The sequence below is a fragment of the Panthera leo genome, chromosome A3 (genome assembly GCF_018350215.1).
Source record: "Panthera leo isolate Ple1 chromosome A3, P.leo_Ple1_pat1.1, whole genome shotgun sequence".
Lineage (NCBI taxonomy): Eukaryota > Metazoa > Chordata > Mammalia > Carnivora > Felidae > Panthera > Panthera leo.
Window position 1 is genome coordinate 84,377,002 of NC_056681.1, and position 24,496 is coordinate 84,401,497.

The window sequence follows — 24,496 nt, forward strand, 5'->3', positions numbered from 1 at the left end:
TACAAGTACTATTTCATTTAATCCCTATAAAAATCTTATGAATTAAGTACAATTACTATTCCCTATTGTGGGTGAGAAAACTGAGATTTAGAGAGTTAAATTATCATACGAATACATAAAATGAGTAAATGCTGGAAGCCTGATTAATGGTCCTTGGTGTCTGAGTCTCGAATCTCTATGCGGAACTACTTCTCGTGATGGATGTGATATAAAGGAAATGTGATATAAAGGAAATGTGATGTGACTAGCAGTCAGAACTAGGGATAGTGATATACAAATACAAGAAACTTGTTAAGAACTTCTGTAAGATTTAGACTACACTGAAGTAAATCCAGTTCTGATCCATATATGGGAGAGCATATGGCTTAGGAGAAGGGAGGAAGAGATTTGGGCAGAATATTCCCAGTATTTCCTTGAATAGGATTGCCAAGGGCAAAGGACCGGTTCAGCAGTGTGTGAGGGAGGACCTTGCCATGGGGTTTACCCTCAGCCCAACTCACTCTTATCACCGATGGCCAAATGATGAGCAAGAAAATAAGAGGAAAGCAGGGAAGGCAGCCTTTTGACAAGAGGGAGAAAGCACGAAGTGACATGGAAGATCAAACTTGTAAAATACTACAATTATCATGAATGATTTAAAGTCCCCAAAGGTTCTAGCCTGGCATGAAGAAACATAATCTAGTTGTACACTCTTTGAAGCAAGAAACAAACAAAAAGGCACCAACCTAAATGTTCCAAATAGGAGACTAGTTAAAAATATCAGTTATATATTCAATGAAATGCCAAGCAACCATTAAAAATTATGATCTACAGATTAGTTATAAGTATTGAAATTCTTCAAGATAACATTTTTCAGGTGAAACATTGATTACAAAATATATTTAATATATCTATTAACACAGGGGGAAAAAAGGCTGAAAATATGTGCCACAGAGTAGTGCTCCTTGTTCGTGTAGTATTAGGAGTAATCTTTACTAATTTTATGCTTTATGTCTTAGAATTTTTTCTACAAAAACATAATAAAAATATGTTTAAAAACACAAAAAACATGTTAAAAACATTAAAAAAATAATAAAAATAACATTATTGAAAGGAACTTACAACAAAAAGGCATCTTAAAAACTAGATGATGCAACTTGCTGAGAACAAGAGAAGTACTCAACGATACTAGAATTATGGCAGGCTCTTCAAGCAAAAAGGAATGAAACCGGGAGAATGCCAAATCTTCTGATGCTTCAAAAGCACACATGGTTAATTCAAGCTGTTGTATATTTTTTCTATCTTAATAAACAAAGTGTGAGTCCTGCTAATGTACTTGAAAGTATAAGGATTTACTCAAATCAAGGTGAGAATGTGTTGTAAAGGGCCACTAATCTACACCAAAGACTCTCAACTCTTTAAAAAAAATTTTTTAACGTTTATTTATTTTTGAGACAGAGAGAGACAGAGCATGAACGGGGGAGGGTCAGAGAGAGAGGGAGGCACAGAATCCGAAGCAGACTCAAGGCTCTGAGCCATCAGCCCAGAGCCCAACGCGGGGCTCAAACTCACAGACCGCGAGATCGTGACCTGAGTTGAAGTCGGATGCTTAACCGACTGAGCCACCCAGGCGCCCCTGTCAACTCTTGACAGGACAAAATCAACTGGAGAACTGCATAAAAATACAGATTCCCTCCGTCTACCCCAAATCAATGAAATCAGATTCACTGGGATAGGAACCAGTGTACTTTTTAAAAGTTCTGCAGGTGAATCTAATATGAAACCAAGATTGAGGACAACTAATCTAACTCTAAACATGATGTAGTTAATTAGACCACAAATACTTTTATCCTTGACACATTCTTGGTCAAGAATTTTCTAATCAGAATTGTTGAATACATATAGTTTAATGTGTATTCTCTCATGATAAGACATTTTTGTCTTCCTTTATTATGAATAGCAAACTCCCATCCATTGCCATCATCAACCACTTACAGTCATATAAGGATTAAATAGAACACAAGTGCCATTCAGAGGAAATCAAGAGAAGGAAATAAATAGATCTCAGAGCACGGAGTGTCTTCTTGCCCTCAAACAGATTTGCACTCTCCTCTGTTCTCCCAAAGTTCCTGTCAATGTCTCTATTTAATTGTGTCCTTTTGTATGTATCTCTCCCTCTCAGTCCTGCACTCCTTCAAGCATACAATGAGTCTTCTCTATCTTGTTTATCATCAAAACCCAGCACACAGTAGAAGTTTAATAAATGTTTGTTGATTGGACAAAGAGATGAAGTGCCAGGCATTATAATTATTTCTATTATATTCCTTTCAGTTCTATCACTCTAGAATTCTATGACTATTCTCAATTTTCCAAACTTCCTATTTTCCTTCTACAATATGATAACATTATTTGATAAACAACCAACTTCCCTAGTCATTCTGAAAAGCTGTAAACAATTGTGAAATACACTACAATATTGTCCTCAAACAGACCTGAGAGTTTTAAATGTTGTAACACCATTTATCAATGCAAATTGGAAGCCATATTGCTCTTTATTTGCCTGAAAACCCCTTTGACTTAATGAGTACCAAGTTATCTGTGCATGCCAAACTATACAGGGAGTAAAAATAACTGTGGTAAAGAATAAACGTTTTTGTAGGTGAACTATAGTTTATGTGGTCTGGACTTCTTCAATTAAAAGGAAAAAAAAATTCTGGAGGCAAATGGCCTAGGTACAGACAAATTCAATATGCTCTGGACTGACCATGACCATTCTTTTTTGAGATCATTCATCCTCAAGGATGTCAGCTGAAGTTCAAATATGCCAGTACCCTATGGATTAAGCTAATTCCATAAAACTTTAAAGCTTAAGATATGGTACAATCCATGTGGCAGGTGGACAATGGATCATTTTACACCAGAGGTCAATGATCAGAAATTTCAGGGCTGAGGAAGGATGTGTTATCCTAGAAAATATCTGCAATCTTTACTTACATAAACTATGCAACACTGATTTAAGCTATTGGGCATTAGAAAAAAATAGGCACCATGATTTAAAAAAAACAAACAACCATACAGTTTTAATCAATCATTGCAACGAAGTAAATATGAAATGAATTTTATAAGATGCTGCATGGCCTGCCTATCTAAACAGGGTATTTTAGCACCAGACTTAAAATATTTATCATAGACTGTTTTGTGCTTGTCCTATCACAAATAATTAGTGGAGATTTCACTTTCTGAGAAACTGCTGTAAGAATAAAAATACATGTGGGTATATTTCACATATTCTGGTTTTTTTCCCCATTGTTTAATTCCTTTTCTCGCCCTAGGAATCTGGATGCAAGCAAGTTTAATGAAGTTAAGATCTTAAAACTTGAAATCAAACAACAATATTCAGTGATCTTTGTTTTGGCTTCTTCTCTACCAAGCAGCTCAAATTATATTGCTGATGCCATTGCTGATATTGAATAACAGTAAAAGCTTTATTATAGCTTGCATATCAATCGAGAAGAGTAAAGACCTAATGTAGTCATATTTCAGGGCATGTTACTATGTGCATCAATCAATGCATCTGTCTTTCTTTAATAAAAGCAGGTTCCAATGATTCTTCATTAAAATCATTAACTTTTATTTGATGAGTCACTATTATTTGTTGAAAGATAATGAGGACTATTCACACTACAGAACTGTCATATGTATTATTCTGTATTCAGGAAACTGCTCGCTATATATTATAATATGCCATACCACACTGCATGTCCCAAAAATTACTACAAAGATTTTTTTAATGTCCCCTGTATACACAATTGTATATACACAGTTGGAACTTCACTACTGGAAATTAAGGTAAAAAGTCAGCAAGTAATAAACATATTAATATATTTCCTTGAGAAGATATGTCAAGTAAATTGATATAGAACAAACAAGGATGAACTGCAGGTGCTTATACAACAGCTCAAGTCAGTATCCTCTTTAAGTCTGAATATTCAGAGAGAGGGAAACAAACCATAAGAGACTCTTAAGGATAGAGAACAAACTAAGAGTAGATGGAGGGATGTGCGTGGGCGATGGGCTAGATGGGTGACGGGTATTAAGGAAGGCACTTGTGAGGAACACTGGGTATTGTATGCAAGTGATGATTCATTGAATTCTATTCCTGAAACCAATTTTGCACTGTATGTTAACTAACTAGAATTTAAATAATTTTTTTTAATCTGAATATTACCTTTTATACCTTTCCAGCACCAAAATTCAGGAAAACTTTGTTATAACAAAAATCATAAAATTTTTTAAAAGATAACTTACTATCTGAAGTTACTTACTCTTGACTATTGGTAGAGGAAAAAAACCAAATATGTTCACTTATCAATACCAAGCAATACCTCAAGGAATTTGTGACCTTCCTTAGACCAATACTCAAAGAGCTCACAACTGATGTAAAGAAACTTTAGTAATATTCTCATTTAACTACAGCATATTTCACTTGCTTTCAACCACTAATTTGGGAACAAATTCAAAGATGCATGATTTTGGTTGTCATGAAGTATAAGTTGGAATTGTTCCCCAATGTTTTATTATTAAATTTTCAACAATACAGAAAATTGAAGTAATTTTACAGTGAACACCCACATACCCTCCACACAGGGGTATTTTTAAAAGCTGTGAAATGGGCCATCTATTCTTTTTATGAAGTAATATCATTGAAAGAGAAAAAAAATGCATGTTCATAGACATTTAATTATGTCTGGCAACTGGGCATAGAGTTGAGGAAAATGATAAAAGACTATTTAAATTAAGAGAAGATGAAGAGCAATTTATTAGCAACATATAGCTTAATTATGAATGAATCCATATTATGGTAGAATGATTCAAATACAATTTAAAATAGTATTCAGTAGAAACCAACCAACACTGAGATACTAAGAAAAGGAAACATTTTTAGATCTCATCAAATTGTGGTTAAATGTGGGTAAAACATTGCCAATGAATGTAGCTGAAAATTGCTGTTTTAATGCAGTGTTTTCCAAAGTGTGGGAGGTATAGCACTAGTGGTATTGGCTTCTACACTACATAATTAAAACGTGAGTTTATATGAAGAAAAATTAGGCAAGTAATTATACAAATGTAACACAGATAATGGCCAAAATTATAGGGGTAGTTGTCAAATGCCTAAAGAGAAATATCATTTTAATGGTTGTTAGTATACAGCCAATGAGAAGATATTACACACGATAAAGTCCTTCAAAGGACTGTAGGTATCACCCTTCTCTACTTATTACAAATTGATTTCTAGGCTTCTCTCATCTAAAATTTGAACATGTTCCTACATATTTTGTTTGTAAATGAAAACTCTAAAAATGACCAAGAGTCTCATTTCCTTGAGAACACCCAACCTATTGAATAAACTATTTTTATTTCTGAAAAGGAGTAGGGCAAAGTATTTTAATTCCTTCCCCTAACTCAATGAAAGTCTGTAATTTGAAAATCTTCTTCTATAATATAATAAATTACCATCACAAACAAATAGTGTGATTTCTAAGTCATAAAAACAGCAGGTGGATAAATATAGGTTGTGATTGCTTAGAATATAAAGTTAGTACTGTATCATCGAAAGTCTTAAATTATTGGCACTCAACTCCCCTGCAGACTGTAGGAGTAAATTTCCTCATCTATCATCATGCCACAATAGTCTTTATAGCAAATGTAGAGTCTAGGATAGGTGACTGGAGTCATCATGTTCTGCAATATGAACCATTTGAAGACAGATTTTCTCGGTGAATGAGTTGAACAAAAGATTAAATTCAACCATAGGAGTTTTGAATGTTCATTTTATTCCAGCATTTTTATATAGTTTAAATAATTCATATTTCCTCACCAAACCCTTCCTTTTTGCCTCCCTAATCTTCCAGAGTGGAGAAGTAGGAGAAGAGGATAGTTAGCAGGAGCAAAGAAAATATCCAATCCCATTTGGTAGAACAACACCATGCTAAATATAGACACACACACACACACACACACACACATCCCACATGAGAGAAAAAAAAAAAAAAAACCTTTCCAAAATACAAATGCTTTTATAATTCAACTATTACAATGTTCTGTTATTTGATTTTACTAAACTCTGTTTATAAAATAATAAATAGATTTCTATGTGGGATTTCAAACCATTTCAAAGTTTCTTTCTATATATTTGATTATAGGTCTTCAATCTTTACTAAATATCACAGTGGTTGTACTAGAATAACTGAAGCCTATCCTTTTATCACAGAGGGAATATTTGGGCTTAATCTCAAGTGTCTTATAGTTAGAGATAGAGACTAGGATCACATTTTTTTCTTCTTGTGTACATTTTGCTACAGCCTACTAAGCCCTAGGATCAAAGTAAAGGTCAGATTTTCCTAACCTATATATGGGAACTTTTATTTTTATTGCTTCCAACAATTTTTGGTGTTTTACATTGCATTAAAAATTTAATTTTTAATCTAATCCCTCAGCCAGGATCATATTAACCATATTAACCTCTAGCACCATGATGTGGATGCTAATGGACCATGGCTAATAGACCAGAGTTTAAGTAGCCCTACAATTATTTTGCTCAACATTAGAGTCTCTGTAACAGAAAGGAATATGAGACTAATAGAAAGATTTGGATATTTAAGAAAAGTTTGGAACTAAGAGATGAATAATCATTGTATATTCACTGTAATTTTACTTCCAATATTGACCTGAGATTTGGAATTCTATTATGGTTGCTAGACCATCCACCATACTCATGTAGACCAGATGTTATTTTTAGCTAGATGAGAGTCTCAATCAAAATATTGTAGGCTTCTAGTGAATTTTTAAAATTAATGTGATTTTCAATAAGATTCATGTGAAAATTATCTATGCTCACATAGAATATGAAACCAATGAGAATCACTAGAGTGTTTCCTCATTTGGAGGCCTTGATTAGGAACCCCTATCCCAATTCAATTTGATGAATAGAGGAAGAGAGTTTAACTTAATATTAAATAAAATAAACCCCCTTAAATTCCATGTCCATCCAATTTTTTAAATAAATTTTTAATGTTTGTTTGTTTATTTATTGTGAGAACCCCAGCTCTACCAAGAGTGTGAGCACGGTAGGAGCAGAGAGAGAGGGGGACACAGAATCCGAAGTGGGCTCCAGGCTCCGAGTTGTCAACACAGAGACCAACATGGGACTCCAACTCATGAACTACAAGATTATGACCTGAGCTGAAGTCAGATGCTTAACCAACTGGGCCACCCAGACACCACCAATTGGTTTTTTAAAGTAACAGTTTAGTAATAAAAAAATGGAATTCATTTTGTTCTGAGTTTCAGTCAAACCAATGCTCTTTAGTTTAGATAAAACTAGGAGGGAAAGTCAGTTTATTATTATTGTTCCCAATACCCAATTATCAAAATGTCAGATAGGAACTTCCTCTATTTTCCACAATCAAACCCACCAAATCCCTTGTGCAGTTTACCCCATTGCTTAGGATCTGAATCCAAGTTCATCTTACTCTCTTGGAAATCTTACAACATTGACTATTCATCCTTTAATTTACCTGCATTTTCAAGCTCTTCTTTTCTATTGCATTATCTCCAACAACTTTTTAAGCAAGTTCAAAAGTTCCTTTCAATCTTAAAAAAAAAAGGAAAATCTTCCCTTGAAAACACTCCCTTGATTTTTCCATCTTCTCTCTGCAACTCTCTGACACTCCTGCTGATGCACAGTCTTCCTGACCCTTAAGTGTTGGGTGTTCCTCAGGGAAGGTTCTTTACTTTCTTCTCTTATTATTTCATATTATTTCCATAAGTGACCTTCACATCCATGGCTTCTTTACCCATTGATAAACTGACATATTTCAAGTACAAATTTCTGATATTAGTATGAACTGGTATCTATCCCCAGAAGCATATCCCAGGATGCAAATTTGAATGTGAGTAGTTTATATTGAAAATGATCACAGGCAACACCAGTAGAGGAGGCGGGAGGCGGTGAGAAAAGGGAAGCAATCCAGTGGCGGGTGTGTTATCAGCCAGTTACCACAGCGAGCTAGATCCCAGATCCCACCTGGGGAAGTCTGGAAGAAGCAGATCCAGCACTATAACATCCCCAGACACTCTTTAAAGAATGTTACTTTAACAAGTCTTTTTTTTTTTTGAGTTGCAATGATAGATGCAGTAACTCTGAATAAGCTGTGTTACTATCTCTCCTGCTATAGAGATGTAATATATATGTAATTGATTCAAATTGCTTTAAAAGAGTGTATTACCCTATCTCCAGGGAAGAGGAGAGACTAATACACATTGGACTTCAATAATAAATTATCATCATCATCATCATCATCATCATCATCATCATCAGTACTATGTGCCATGTGGATTGTCGGACAGACCTATACTCTTAGAAATTATAATGGGAACATACTACTTCCTTCCTTTTAAGAGGCTGCTTATCTGCTCTGCTTATTTTAAGAACATATCTCTGGTTCTTGGTCCATCCTCTTGTCTCCTGTTTCAAGGAAGCAAATCTTCCTGTTAACATTATTCCACAAGTTTCTTTTCTTCTGAATGATCTTTCCAGAGCACTCTGTCATCTTACCTCCATCTGCTAAGTCCCCTGGCCAGTGACAACTGAGTGCACACATATTCCCTACTTGGGTAGCCAGTCCTGTGAAATCATGACAAACAATAATATAATTAACTAAATGGTGTGGGGGAATATGGCATATACAGGAAATAATAATGCTATGACTACAGGCATAAAGTGGAAAGTAGGAGAAGCCTGAAAGGTCATGCTTTCTACAACAAAGGGATAAAATCACTCTGCCTCCCAAAAGATCACAGCCACTCATTAATCCAGGAGGTGGTATAGTTTATTGCTTATGTGAGTAGGCTGTATTATCAAACTGCTTATGTGAGAACCCCAGCTCTACCAATTTGCTAGATTAGTTTCCAACCTTAAGAAGTAGAAATAATAATAGTACATACTTTACAGTGCTGTTATAGATCAAATGAGATGTTCCTTGTAAAGTATCAACCACAGTGCCTGGCATATAGTTAGAACTCAATAAATATAGGCTGTTGTGAACAAATAAATCCAGTCAGCATCTGCCAGGCATGATTTTCTCCCAAGCACATGTCCTGTATGTGACTGAAATTGAAGCATCGGAAGCAGCTGCTCAATTTCCTTTCTCTGACAAAGAAAAAAAAAGGTGCAAAGAGAGGGACTCCATTTGACATGTCCAAATGTTCCTATTCAGTCTTTTCCAAGGCCCCATCTAAACCTCACCAGACATGTCCAATTCCAAAAGTTCTAGGTAGCATATGTCTCCCATTTCCCCGGTAGGATCCAATATGGTGGTTGCTTTTGTGGAATTCTCCTTCCAAAGAAGAATGTAGGATTTTTTTTTATTTTAATTAAATACCAATGTGTGTGCTTTGATGTATTTGGTCCACTGACAACTCTTCTCTAGCATTATATACATCTCCCTTTAGTACTAACATTACCATCATATATGCCTGGAGAGTAATAGTCCTAAAATTAGGGATCATCTGGTTCAGCTGAAGTCCAGAGACAACATGGGCTCTATACATCACATCGTACTTACTTGAGAGCTACAGATCTAGACAAGATGCCTGTCCCTGACTTCCTGGGGTTCTTTTCCCTTCTACTCACTACTTGGTTGTAACAGAGAACACACCCTTTCCCTGCAAAGAGTTGAATCCCTAAGAGAGATATCATAACATGGGATGAACCTCAAATAGAATCAGAATTTTCATACTTAAAAGGGAGACTTTCCTCCTCGCACGTTGATTTATTTAGGTCAGCAATTTTCTTACTGAGTGAGTGCTGAATTTCTTAAGTGTATACCTAAGGCTTTGAGGTCTTACTTCTAAAATTAAACATCAACTATGAAAAACAAAATCTTCAGTTAGCAATTTAAAACATCAAATAACAACATTCAATTTTTCTCTAAATGAGCTATGTAATGGTTCTTTTAATAAACAGACATGTATAATATTCATAAGTATTCAGACAGATATACATATAGATGCACACACGCGTGTATATGTGTGCACTGCTTAACTATAGGTAGACATTCATCAGGTAATACATCACCTCTGAAACTTCAGCACTTTTGGAGTATAAATGCAAGAGTTGGGCACTGCAGGTACTCCCTGTTGTGAGTTATGGGTTATATAATAATTTGCTCAGCTGAGTAGCAGTCTAATGATTTGCAATCCACAATGCTTTCTCCTGATTCAGCTGATGCCTCAGCTTCTTCAGAGGATTCATTAAGTAATTTTTTGATATTTATGTTCTACTCCTGTACTTTATTTTCTAGCACTGTGGTTAACATGTAGGAAATCCCTGACAGCCAAGTTTAATCACCACAAAGACGAGACTCAGTTCACTGCATATGTGTTTATGTTTTGTTATTGAAAATTGCCTGGAACTGGATAATGCATTCTGAGCCGATTTGTTGTGCTATCGTGGTGGTGGTGGTGGTTGCAGAGGGCAGTGTGAAAGAGCTTCAGGATCAAAGCAGTGGCAGCAAGGGGCAAGGAGGTGAGGCTGAGATCAGATTAGAATTGCCTTTCACAGCAGCCAGACAGGAAAAGTAAGAGTTGAAAGAAATTAATCGGGCTTGGTAGACTTTGAAACTCTCTGCTTAGGACAAAGGCATGGATAGTGACTAGTAAACAGCTGGTGACAAGAATGGATGCTACAGAAATTAGACAGAGGCCCTAGTCTGTAGAAAAGTATGAGATGGAAGTAGCAGCCAAAGAAAAGGCTTTTATGAGGAAATCATGTTTCCAAGTTATTTGAAAGTAAATCAGATTCATTTCTCAAATGAATGTGCTTTATTTTCTCATAACTCTCAAAGTTGGGATATGCTACTGCCTTTGCAATGCCTTCACCCTCACCCTCTCACACGCCTGGGAATGGCGGGAAAACCACAGTGCTTAAGACACAGTCATTTCTTAATAAACATGAGCTATGGCTATTTCTGAGTATATGCTAAACATTTTACTGCCAGAATGCAGAGAAAGCTTGCACCAACTGCAAAAATGTTTACTTGTGTTATTTAGGAAGCTGCTCCCATTATTAGATAGCCTACTTCTTTTGTTTCGTTTTTGCTGGATTATGAATTTGACTTTATTTTGGCGTGGAGGTATTAGAAAATAGAATATTTCAGAAATATTTTTGCCATGTTCAAAGTCAGCTTATTGGTTAGCAATAAGGCTTGGCTTCAAATAATGTCACAATATTTATTAGAACGACAATCTACATTTTATTCAAGACGGATTCTTTTAACATAAGATTAATTGTCGAATTATCTATTTAAAAAACTACAGTGAGCCTGACTGACTTATAAAAACTTAATATACCAGGATCATGTACACTGTTTTTAACTTCCTCATTAGAAGCAACCAGAAGTGATTTTTCTATGGCTGTTGGTTGCTTTACCTTGAAAAAGTAAAAAATAAAAAAATTAAAACTTGGCAAATCCCTCTGAAAAGTCAAGCCAACATCTGCAGGTAGCACTAGCATGGGAAAATATGATAGTTTTAGGTCCTCACATGGTTAGCAGGCCATCCATTGATACTGTTATGGCAATCAGGTATGAATAAACCAGACCTGTTTGACCAAAAATGTAGAAGTTTTTTGATAAGCTAACGGTGTTTTACTTCTCCAGGATAATTCGATTATCTTAACCATTCAGGATTGCCAGTCATCAATAAAACCAAGAGAAGTAGCGAGTCCATTCCATTAGAAATCTCCAGAAGAGGGGCACCTGGGTGGCTCAGTCAGTTAAGTGTCTGCCTCTTGATTTCGGCTCAGGTCATGATCTCAGTTTGTGAGTTTGAGCCCCGCGTTGGGCTCCATGCTGGCAGTGCGCAGCCTGCTTGGGATTCTCTTTCTCCTTCTCTCTGACCCTCCCCTACTCATTCCCTCTCTCTCTCTCTCTCCCTTTCTATCTCTCTCTCTCTCTCTCTCTCAATAAATAAAGCTTAAAAATTAAAAAAAGAAACAAAAAAAAGAACTATTCAGAAGATACTGACCAACTTTCCCTTAAAAATACTGTCTGGAGCTCATTTGTCATTAAACAGGGGTTCTGGGGCAGCCCCATTTTCCATTCTGACCTTTTGCAAAAAATGTTCAAAGCATCCTGAACCTCTGCTTCAGGTCTCACTCGTTTCAAAATTACATCTTTGCTCTTGGTCTCAGCATTGGAATTTTCTCCCAAGCATCTCCCTGGGTTGCTTTGTCTCACAGCAGGTGCACATGCTAATAGCCACCACTGTTGCTGATCCCATCATTTTTCACCTTATTGCTTTGATTTATTACTGTTTTGAGTTTGAATTTGGAATCCATTGTATATTCTGCTGCATACTAATGAGACTTTCTGCCTCAAAGGTGTGTGGCAGTGCCCCCCCTTTTTTCCAACTTCATATGTTATTTGTACAAAGCTGATTTACATTAGCCGATTTTTTATACAATGACCTCTCTCTCCCCCTTCTCTCTTTCCTTTTGTTTTTAACTTTCTGCCTTCACAAGTAAAGAAAAAAAATTAAATTTGAAAGTATGCTCTCAGAATTCTCCCCTTATTTTTTATGAACTACCATGTTCATTTTCATAATATTTTAATTAGGATGTATAGTATTTCAAGCCCCTAGGCTAAGTGTTTGAAATATGTAGGTGGAAAAAAATATATAGCTTATGCCACTGAGAAGCTAACAGTTCAGCAGAGATGTGGTCAAGAAAATGGACATTTATTCTACAACGGGATAAAGTCTGTAATGCCATAGTGGAGGTGCAATGCATAAAAAGAAGCCACACTCCTTGAGGAAGTCAGGGAAGGCTTCACAGAAAAGGTGATATTGATCTGACTATTGAAAGAATGTGAATTGACCAAATGCACCCAAGAATGAGGGTGAAAGCAACGCTGAAGAAGTACAGAATCAAAGGCAGAGAGAAATAAGAAAATGGTGCACATTTTGGGAATTGTAAGTAGTTGCTGTGGGTCGTATGAGTTATTTCAAATTAAGTTGGGGTGTCTAGGGACTGATCATGAAGAATCTTGTATTTAATCCTACAAAGATTAGATTTTTTATCAATAAGTTGAATAACAAAAGACTCACTTGGGGAGAAAGTTAAATACACATACATATATATATATATACATATATATATGTATATATATATATATTTACACACACACACACACACATATATATATATATATATATATATATATATATATATATATATATATATTAGAACCTATTTCCTCCAAAATTCTAGCTTAGTAGCCTAAGATGGGCACTGGGATTCTACATTCTTAAAAAAATCCCCCTATGTGATTTTTGGACCACACCACAAAAAGAAGTCTTTGAAGAAACCTGAGCAAGAAAGGTAGTTACATAATCAGAAAGGCATGTCAAATACTTTGGTAATATTGTAGAGAATGCCAAAATAACTATTTGGTCAAGTCATTCAAACTACTGATCAGCACAGTATAAATATTTGCCAAACTCACTGGCCAATTCAGTCTGAAAGGTGACCCAATGGTCTAAAAGTCTAATGGTTTAAAAGTATTCCTCTAAGCTTATCATTCTACAGAATAATGTTATTGTTTGTTGTTGTACTTCCTTCAGTAACACAACTCAGTCTTTAAATTTTGGTGGTTTATACTCCAGAAATTATCCTTGGGTGACCTTCAAGTTTTGTAGCCTTCATATTTGTGTTAATCAAAATCAAACATTCAGCATTGGAAAAGATTTGAGCTTCTACTGGTAATGATGCAAATGAAATTGTAAAATACATTCAATTTCATACAAACTATAAACTGGAGCCCAAGACCTTTTTCTAGTTATATCTGATTTTTAAAAATACTATCTGATCTGATCTCATGAAAGTTGTCACTTTACAAAACTATCGATGTTAGTACCTCACTATATATCCCAAACACTCAAATCTTCCTATGCTATCAAATGTTTATTCAATGCATAGAAATATGACTTATTTACAAACTAAGAGGATTCATCTCAGCATATACAGACCCTAAATTATATAACTTATTTTGAATTATAGTAGGATTCTCAGCTTGGAGTGAGGACCTCAGCCCTGGAGTCCAAGACTCTATCACATGGTCTGAATTATCCTTTTTCTTCCAACTTCTTCCAGCTTCTCTCCTAGGCTGAATTTTCTCCCTATATTTCAACAATTCAACATATCCAGCAGATTGCGACAGAAACCAATATGAGAATTCAGCTGTTATCTATTAAGCCAAATAAAATATTAACAGGATTTGCAAAAATCAATGCCATTTTCCATTATTTCCATTTTGCATTATTTTGTCATAATTATTTTTCATAAAATACATGATTATATACTGTTTGTCATTTTAAATAAAATAATATATATTTTTAAATTTTCTCAGTTTTAATGTCTAATGTTGGAAATATTGATAACTGTAAGCTCTTTGGGGTCCTCACTAATTTTAAGAGTGCAAAGGGTCTTGTGATCAAAAAGTGTGAAAAATACTGGTCTATATAAAATGTGGTATATTTGGTAGCATTCAGTTCATTTGCGAAATTTAGCTTTGATTTGTTCTCTCTTGAATCAAATTCCCTAGTCTTCACTTCTAAATACTAAATCTAGTGTAAAAACAAAAACATTGTTTTCCAACAGTAGCAGTAACTGGTAAAAATATAAGTTGATTTAAAAAAAAATGCCGAACCCTTAAAAACACTGTTCTTTCCTTGCAGGAAATGCACGAGTGTGTGTGTGTGTGTGTGTGTGTCTGTGCGCCTGTACATGTGCTCCTGCATGTGTGTGTGTCTCCCCTGCAGGACAGAGAGATGTGAGTCTGAAAGGACTGGAACAAAAAAAAATAGAATTCTGAGGTTTTCTACCAAATGGATATTTTATTGCTGTATGTGTCCATACCAGGCCATGCACCTCTTAAGGGCACTTCCTGCTCCATGCTCTTGTAAAATCTTTTCCAATATTGCTACATATGTTGCCTTCTGGATTTTCTTCTAGAAGAATTCTTGGTTTACAGTGATTTTCAGAAGATCTATCTATCTATAGATAGATAGATAGATAGATAGATAGATAGATGTTTTCCATCCAACTTTTATTTTCTGATCCAATTTCTAATTTCTTAATATTCCTTTTCATCATTTGTCAGCTTCCACTGGAGTCTGCTTTTTCAGTTTAAATGTGCAGATTTCATTAATACATTATTGTTTACGCCCTTCTGCAGAGCATCGATGAAAACGTTAAATAAGGCCAGACAAAAACCAGGCTTTCAAGCTCTGCACTAAAAATCTCCCTTCCCCATGACGTGTTGTTAAGTACTGTTGACCTGTCTCATTTATCATTACATTTCAATACATGCAACAGTGTTTGTATCCAAACAATTTGAATTAATTTTGCAAGTAGGATTTTGTTAAGCCCTGCATAAAAATGATTCACTAAAGTCAAGTTGGATCGCCCGCATCTTTCTAGGAAACGGTTTCTTTGCTAACTTTCAATTCTTCTACCTAGAACCCTAAGCCCTCTGCCACAACCCAAGATCTCCCCTTTGATGAGAATGATCTGTGTAGTTATTATCCATAAGTTATGTGTCACCATCAAGTTATTTGGATGTGGGCTCCTTTTTAAAAGAACTTTTAAAAGGAACTTAAAGCTTGCAAACCTAACCTTTCTGACCCCCCAAAACACTGAATTTTCCTGCTAGAGACCAGGGCTTATTTCCTTTACTCATTTTCTCTTCATATATGTATCCAGAACTCTGGGGCCATTTTTACTCATTTTGAAACTAATCTATGGTACCCATACGGTATCCATGGTTAGAATTGTGCTTCCTCAGTACCCTATCCACAATCCCTTCCAGATATATTCCACGGACTGTGGGGCTTTCTTGACAGTACAGTGTTCTGTGGCAAGAATTGCCACATAGGTAGAGATATCTGATGTCAATAATAATCTAAGACACAGTCCATAAGCTTTACTACTTAACTTGAGAGTTAAAACCCCCAAATTAGGTCCTGTCTTCTTGTTAGGAAATGAGGGAATAAGATAGATAAACAGTTATGGAGAAATATAATTTACTCTCAGCTGACAGGTCAGGAAAACCACATCTCTGTGCCTAATCTCAGCCTGCGGGAGAGGGAGAGAGGTGACAGTATGGCAAAATTAGGGCATAGTCAGTGTTCCAGTTCTAAAATAGATAGATTAGTTATTTTGAGAACTTGGCAATAGCATCTTTTAGGTAAATCTGGGCACTTTATTTTAAAATAAAAAATATTCCTGAGGAAGAGCATACTAATTGTTGACTAGAGCGTATAAATTAGTACCCTACCTCCCTGAAAGAACCCATATACCAAAGGGGCAGAGAAAGCAAATAAATAATTGAAGATATGAGAGAGTGAGATATGGTAAGGAAAAGTGTTGAAGTTGGCATTCTAGGCACAATTCTGCAAGATCCAGTGTCCTGAGCAATAACTCCAAACTTTGGGAAGACAAGGTATCTCATTTTGGAAAGGTGAGTAACTTGAAAAAACTGACCTAAGATCAGGATGGTGAAGCAAACGGATCCTTAGTGCCAGTCAACAGAATATTATACGGGACAAGGATCAATCATTCACTTACTTCTTCACTCATTCCTCATTTATCAATCCATCTATCCAACAGTATTTTAAGCATCTTTTAGGTTCCAGGTGCAATTCTAGAGGCAGGAAAGACTACAAAGTTGATACAAAGTAATCAGACTTTGCCCTTAAGTAGTTCACAATACAATGGCATTGCTTCTAGAAAATTGAGTAGAGATTAGAATCCAGAATATGGAAGCAGTTTCAGAAATGTCAGAAGACTCCCAAGAGAACCAAAAAATTACCTAGGGGACCAGAGAACTGAGCCCTCTGTTTATTCTTCTGTATAGATGATTGGAAGGCAAAAAGGGGCCAGAGGCATCAAGGAGGGTATTGCCTTATAGAAACTTTGCCTGCTGGCCTGGTGTAGGAAATCCAATCACTCTGCTCTGTGGAAGAAATCCAATTTTGCTTCAGGTCTTAGTTGGGCAAGAACAAAAGGGACAATGCTTTCTTTAACTATCTTTTGTTATTACAGAGCTCTAGTTAGAGGAGGGGAAAAGGGAAGCAGTTGCAAAAGCAGAATCAAGTTATGCCGATGATGCATTTATTTTAGTTTTATTGCACTGTAGTCAGGAACTATAGTGAATTGTATGATGGTCTGCCCAGGAGTCATGTTTGACCTACCTGCAGGACGCAGCATGAAAGAGTTAATGTCTCTAGGAGCAGTTCTTCAACCAATGGCAGATTTCGGGTGGAAGAATGCCCCCACTTCTTGACTCTTCAGTTGGAATAACTCTAACATGGTCCTACCAGTTTTCAAGAGAGCCTGACTTTCAGTTGCTATCAGGTAATGGACTGGACACCAAACCTTCACTGGCTCCCTTCCTTTTTTCTGACTCAGTTCCTCACTTCCCTACCAGGTTTCCTACCAGAGACCATCTCCCAAAGAAACCACTCATACTTGCCTTGGGGAACCAAAAACCAACACAGAGACCATGTCTTGAACTTTTGCATCTATATTTGCAAATAATGTTTTAAAAGACCAGCCTAAATATAACCTCTTTAGATTTTTCCTCAACCTAACCACAGTTAAACAATCCTTCAGCCATTTTGTTCCAACAGTATTGCACTTTGTTATGGCAATTATTAATTGTCATTTAAACTAATTGGGTAACCCAGTGGCCCAGTTTTAGCGTCTTGTGCCTAATTCTCTTCATAGGACTAATTCAAACCCTCATTCCTTATGCAGTAGGAAAGCCAATGACCTCCTCAAGAGTACTTTGACTTTGTGGGGTTAGAATTTTCTCATCTCTAACTCCAGGTTCCAGTGAATGCTGAACTCTTGTCCCCTGCCTTGCAATTTGTGACTGTTCCTTTATCTCCACCCTAGCCTTGACTCACATGTATAACTTAGCCCTTTTTTCATGATTTCCACTAGAAATGAAAAAAATACCATGGGTAGTCATTCATTTATTCGAAACGATATATCTTAAGTGTAAGTACTGCACAAGATATCATTCTAGGCCCTGGGGAAAATGAATAAGGACTGATATAGGTCTCTGTTTGTTCTGGTAGACTTATTATAAATACTATGTCTTATCTCCATTGGAGCATGGTTATGACTGATCTAAAATATCGTTTTTCCCATTTACTAATTCATTTATTGAGCATTTGTAAATATGTACTATGCACCAGGCATGTTTTCAGAAGTGTTAGGGATGAATAGTCCCTGCCCTCAACTAACTACTGCTGCCCAACAAATATAAAATACTCTGTCATCATCAGAAAAGTCTGGGATGCAGAAGGTCCTTCATTTTCCATCATCTGCAGTTTAGGAATTATAGCCCCCGCCCAAGGTAGTGGGTAGCAAACAATAGGGCTAAGAATCCAGCCTGCCAAGATATGGCTAAATAAGGCCAGTGGATTCATGGCCAGGAAAAGGGCTACAGGGCTATAGAGGTTACCCACGTAGTAATGGTGTTACCTCAAGAGAAGCTGGAACATTAGGAAATAGGAACAAAGGCTGAGGATGGGTGAGTAGGTAGGTGGCAATACAAAGCCACACACAATAAAACTCACATGGTCCTCTGAGAGCAGTAACCAGAACAGAATGTTGAGTGACCCAAAAGCAGTGACCTGGTGGCTCTAATTTTCCAGTCCTTGTTATGAGTATATTCAGCCCATCATTTTTGTTTTCAAAAGCTTGATTAAGACAACTGATTATGGCATCATCAGTGCCAATATAACTGCTACAAGGAATTTATTGGCAATCCAGCTAATTGGGTAATTTGGAATATACTTGAATAGGTCAAACCTGAGATACCCTGATTAGTGGTTTGTGGCTTTCCTATTCAAGTTGTAATCATTCTCCTTGCTCAGAAGAATGAACGTCCTTGTGTATAATAATGAGCCAGTTGATTTTCTCTTAATTGAGCTGGTAGTGTAACTGGACCCCCTCATTCACTGGGGATTGGCTCTCAGCTCCCCTTCCCTTTGGTTAGGAGACACCAGTACTTTAGCAGCTATTGTAGTGTTCTTCTATGCTTCATAAATCTTACTGTCTTTATGTTACTGTATAAATTCACAGAAGAAACTTGAGATGGCTAATCTTAAACCATGTTGGGGTAATATTTTAGCAAGTCTACCCTATTTTTCTTGTTGACCCCTCTCCTCTCTATTTCTCTCTGTCTGCACTTTACTTTGTGGTTCTACACACTCACCAGTGATGAAGTCTCCCCTTCCTCCCTGATAGAGCATTCATATCTGCCATTTTCCCTTTCATATCTTCCCCATTTCATTTCTCTTTTCCTCTAGTAACTTAATCTCAGTAAGAAAATAAATATTTAAATTATACACTTATTGCCAATTTGGTAACATCTCACGCTCAGTCACTGCCTATACTTTTAAGTGTTTTATTTCTTCTTATGCTATAAATCCATAGAGACTACAGAGAATGATACTATGTTAATATTTATTTATTTATGAGATAGAGAAAGAGAGACAGAGACAGAGACAGAGTATGAGCAGGGGAAGGGCAGAGAGAAAGGGGTACACAGAATCTGAAGCAGGCTCCAGGCTCTGAGCTGTCAGCACAGAGCTTGAATCCACAAACCATGAGATCATGACCTGAGCCGAAGTCAGATGCTTAACTGACTGAGCCACCCAGGTGCCCTGCTATGTTAAACTTTCAGTGACTCCTGTTCTTCTAAAGCAGTTTAAAGGTAATTTCCAGTAACATATCAAACTAACAAAAGACATTCATGTGAGAATATCTGAGAATATAAGGAGAATAATATGCTAGTTTAGTTTAAATTTTAGCGAATCTAAGAATTATGGTGTAGCTTGTTAAAAATGCAACCTTCTAGGCTTTTGCTGCAGAAATATTAATTTAGTAGATCTGGGGTGACCCCAAGTTTGAGTTGTTTTTTAATAAGTTGCCAAGTAACTCTTAGATGATTAAGTTTGAACATCATTGCTCTAATTGGTAGAAATAAATATGTTGTTTTATTGTTTTGCCAAAATACATACAGAAAGTATTTGCAGAAATACCCTGTACTGGACTATTGGTTCTCATTTGCTGCATCATAGCTCCAAAACATAATGACTTAAAACAATAAGCAAAGTCTGTGAGTCACCTGGGTAATTCTGATCTGGGCTGGCTCAGCTGGGGAAGATGACCTTAGGATGGCCATCTCCACATGCCCTGTGGTTGTCTTAAAGTCAACTGGGACAACAGGGATGATTTAGGTACATGTCTGTTATTATACAGAAGGCAAGCCAAGGCTTCTTCACATGGCAGATTTAGGGTTCCAAAGAATAGTAAGAGTGGGAAAGCCCATTATACAAATACTTGTCAAGTCTCCAATTCAGTAATGTTTGCTATTGTCTCAATGGACAAAGGAAAGCACGTGGTTAAGTCCAGAGTAAGGGTGGGAAGGAATTACTGGAGTGTTGATTCAGAAAGGCGAAGTACTGCAGCTATTTTTGCAACAATATAATCTCCATGCTCAGCTGAAAACGCAATTGACTTCTGAGTGTCTGTATGGCAGAGACAAAATTTATCTTCCAAATCAAAGACCTGACTTAACCCAGCATTCCACTTAATAACTGCAAGATGGGTATGTCTTTTAACTTCTCAGTTTCACTTTCTTCATCTATAAAATGTGAATACTACTACCACTAATATCTACTTTACAGAGCTCTTTAGAGATAATAACATCTACTTCACAGAGTTCTTTAGAGAATTAATGACACAAGAATGCTTTGTAAACTATAAGTGCTCCAAAAGTCAAGGTATTTGTAGATGCACAAGCTTAATATGACTATCCCCACCCTTCAACAAATTATTAAAGTATTTGTTAAATCAGTGAGCTTCCTGATATTTCTGTGACTGGACTGCTGTAAGTCTAGTCCTTCCTCAATCTGCTATCAGAGTAATTTTCCTTAAGAAACAAGATTGTCATGCAATCCAACACTTTAGTAAATCTCTGATAGCTTTCCATTGCCTGCCTACACAATATAAGCAGAATCAGCATATGAAGACAAACTGGGCCCATTTCCCTGCCTACCCAAAGTTCTTGACTCCATTAAATTTTACGTCATTTTCTTTACACATCAGATCTTTATTATTTCAAGCTATATCCATTCTATTTCCCTCAAACTAGAACGTTCTCATCCTGAATCTTCACTTCGGCAAACTTCTATACTTTAGCACCCAAATCAAATGTTCCCTTCTCATTCTATAAACGTTTAGTGGGCCAAGAATATTTCTTGTTTCCTCCTATGCTAATTGTTCTTCTTTTTTTATTCCCACAGGACTTTGTTAAAATCACAAGCATTTACAATAGCATATTAAAATTTATGTGCGTATATTGTCTATCTCCCCAACTAGACTGTAAGCTTCTCTAGTACCAGAACTGGAGCAGATTCTCAGTACATGGTTTTGAGCAAATAAATGAATAAATATTTCACTCCTTTATCCCTTCTCTGGTTGGCCAGATTATGCTTTGACACTTAACTAATCTGCTCAACCCCCTGGATTTCCTTTTTCAACCCTGACTATAGACTGAAATATCTATGTTCTTGACTAGTGTCCATCCTTACATCTGAAAACCAATTACTTATGTCTTCACCTCAGGTTACTTACCAAATTTTGACCGACTATCTTTCCTGATCTCTTATTACTTTCTACTTAAGAGAGTTAATTGTATCTTTTCAAATACTCTTAAAGTTATAGTGAAGCTATCCAATGTAGTTGATGATCCAGGGAATAGGAGGGGAACTGGTTTTTTGTGAGTATGCCTACCATGAATTTTATGGAATCCTTTTCTCTCAAATAGAGCTGAAAACTGTGACTCACATAGATTAAATAACTTACTCAGAGTCACATAGCTAAATATGCAACTAGGAATCTTAACCCAATTTTGTCCAACCAAAAACAAAACAAAACAACTCTTCTGATCTTTTAATTCTACCACAGTAGTTTGGCAACATACAGGCTCATGCTATAGCTAAGATTTGGGGGACTAGTAAAAGTTTACACTTGTCTAATTTGACTATAAATCTATGACCTTAATACCAAGAAAAAATATTAAGAAGTTATAAATCAATTTAAAATAAGGCATCTAGGGATAAAATCATGTGTTGGTGGTATTATATTAATAGTTATTTTGGCTCCCAAGTTTCTAGTTTATCCAATGTTTTAGAGTAAATATAAGAATATAAGGGTCATTTCAAACAAAAAGCTATACAACTTCAGTCTCTCTGCTTGAACTTTCAAGTTCAAGATTTTATCTCCCTTCTAGGCAAAAAAGAAAACTTGTTTTCATTTTTTACTAAAAATAATAATTATGGATAAAATGATACAGTTTAAAAGAACTGGCTCTTATTCCATCTCTGGAATTTCCCACCCTAGAAATCCTTTCTTTCTTGGCAAAATATGACATAATAATTTGAAAGAAATAAAAAAAAACTTAAGTGTTTGAGGCCAGAAGTTAATTGAATAAGACCTTAGATTCTGATGAGTTTGTGTTTTATGGTTGATTAACTTGTTTTAATACCAAAAAATGCTTAGGAAACCCAATTATCATGCCACTTAATCTGAGTTATTGGCTGATTTCTGCTAGTTTCTGGATGTCTTATTGACCAAGTTATATTTCCTACTGTGATATACAATAGAAAATGAGCTTTGGTTTGAAAAGAAAACCAAATAGGTTTCAACATAAAATAATTCAACATATTAATAATTGCACCAAATCAGAAAGTTTAATTCTTAGATTATTATATCCTAAAACCTAAGCTTATAGTTTTGGTTACCAATTTCCTCCTGGCCCTAAAAATAAGGTAGATAGCGTGAAAAAATTAAGGCCTTTATATTTTTCTATAATTGACCTCTCTTCTACTAGTAGGGCTACAACCATCTCATTGTTGTTTGTTTACTTTGTTTAAAACAGACACTGAAGCCAGCTGGCTGGTTATATATAAAGAAGGTAGAAGATTTAATACCTGAAATTGTGGTATCTCGTTCGGAGCCTGCTGGCCATACTGTAAAAAACAACTCATCATCATCCTGCACGTGTTACTGGTCCTGTCTCCACCAAAAGAAATACCTACTCATATGTTAGATGGACATTTTTCTTCAGTTGCTGGAGGAAAGCTAGACAGAGGTGTCCTAAAGGACTATTGGAACTTCTTCCATGATTCTTTAAAATAAGGATTCTTAACTTATTGTGAGCTCCACAGGAAGTCTGAGAACCTCTCATCCACAGCTATTTGAAAATTTGTACTATTAATTTTTGGGGTGAAACTTTCACAAAATCTAGATTCTCAAAGAAATCTGTGACCTATAAAAATTAGATCAAGAATGACTACTCCTGGGGTGCCTGGGTGGCTCAGTCAGTTAAGCGCTTGACTTTGGCTCAGGTCATGATCTCACAGTTTGTGAGTTTGAGCCCCACGGTGGGGTCTGTGCCGCCAGCTCAGAGCCTGGAGCCTGCTTCAGATTCTGTGTCTCCCTCTCTCTCTGCCCATCCTTCTGTCTCTCCTTCTCCCTCCCTCTCTCTCTCTCAAAAATAAATAAACATTAAAAAAAATGAATCCTCCTAAGTTCACCAAACTTCTAGGCACAGATATTTTTCTAGGACATCAAGAAATCCTGAGAACCAAAAGAGTAACAGGTAAAACAGAGGAAAAATTAACTGTGGCTTTTTGCCAAGTGCAAGTGGAGGCAATGTGGGACCATACCTTTCAAGCATAGAATCGTAGGAAACTGAGTTGACACACTGGTCAAAATGAAAGCAACTCCAAAATCCTCAGGTTTGCCGTTCCCCAGATGAGTAATGCAGAACTCTATGTAGGATGGTTCTTTTCTTTGGAGTACTACATATTTAGGAACAGAGCACTAGAACCACTGAGTTAACTGAATTCTGAGTATTTAACCCGATTCATGTTTTCCATAAATATCTAGTTGAACAGCTACATTATGGAAGGTGTGATGCTAGACACTACAGATATCATGGTGCACTAAGCAAGAATTAGAGGGGAAGAATAAGCAAGACTTGATTCAGCCAAATCTTAAGGCATTAGGATACTGTGAAAACTCCTTGAGCTGCTTTGTTCATTACAAGTTCTTCCAAAGCCACAGAATTTTAGAGCTAACAGAAAACTTGATGATTACCTAGTCCAATTCTCTTATCTTACAATAAAGAAAGTAAGAGCCTTATTCAGGGTCGTTCAGTTAAGATGGCAATGCTGGGACTGAATCTTGGGTTTTCCTTCATCTAACCCATTCATCTTTCTGTTTTAAATTGTGCTTCACAACCTGTCAATATCCCCTTTCATTTATATAATCAACCTATTTCAGAAATCTCTGCATGCCCCCAAACACCTA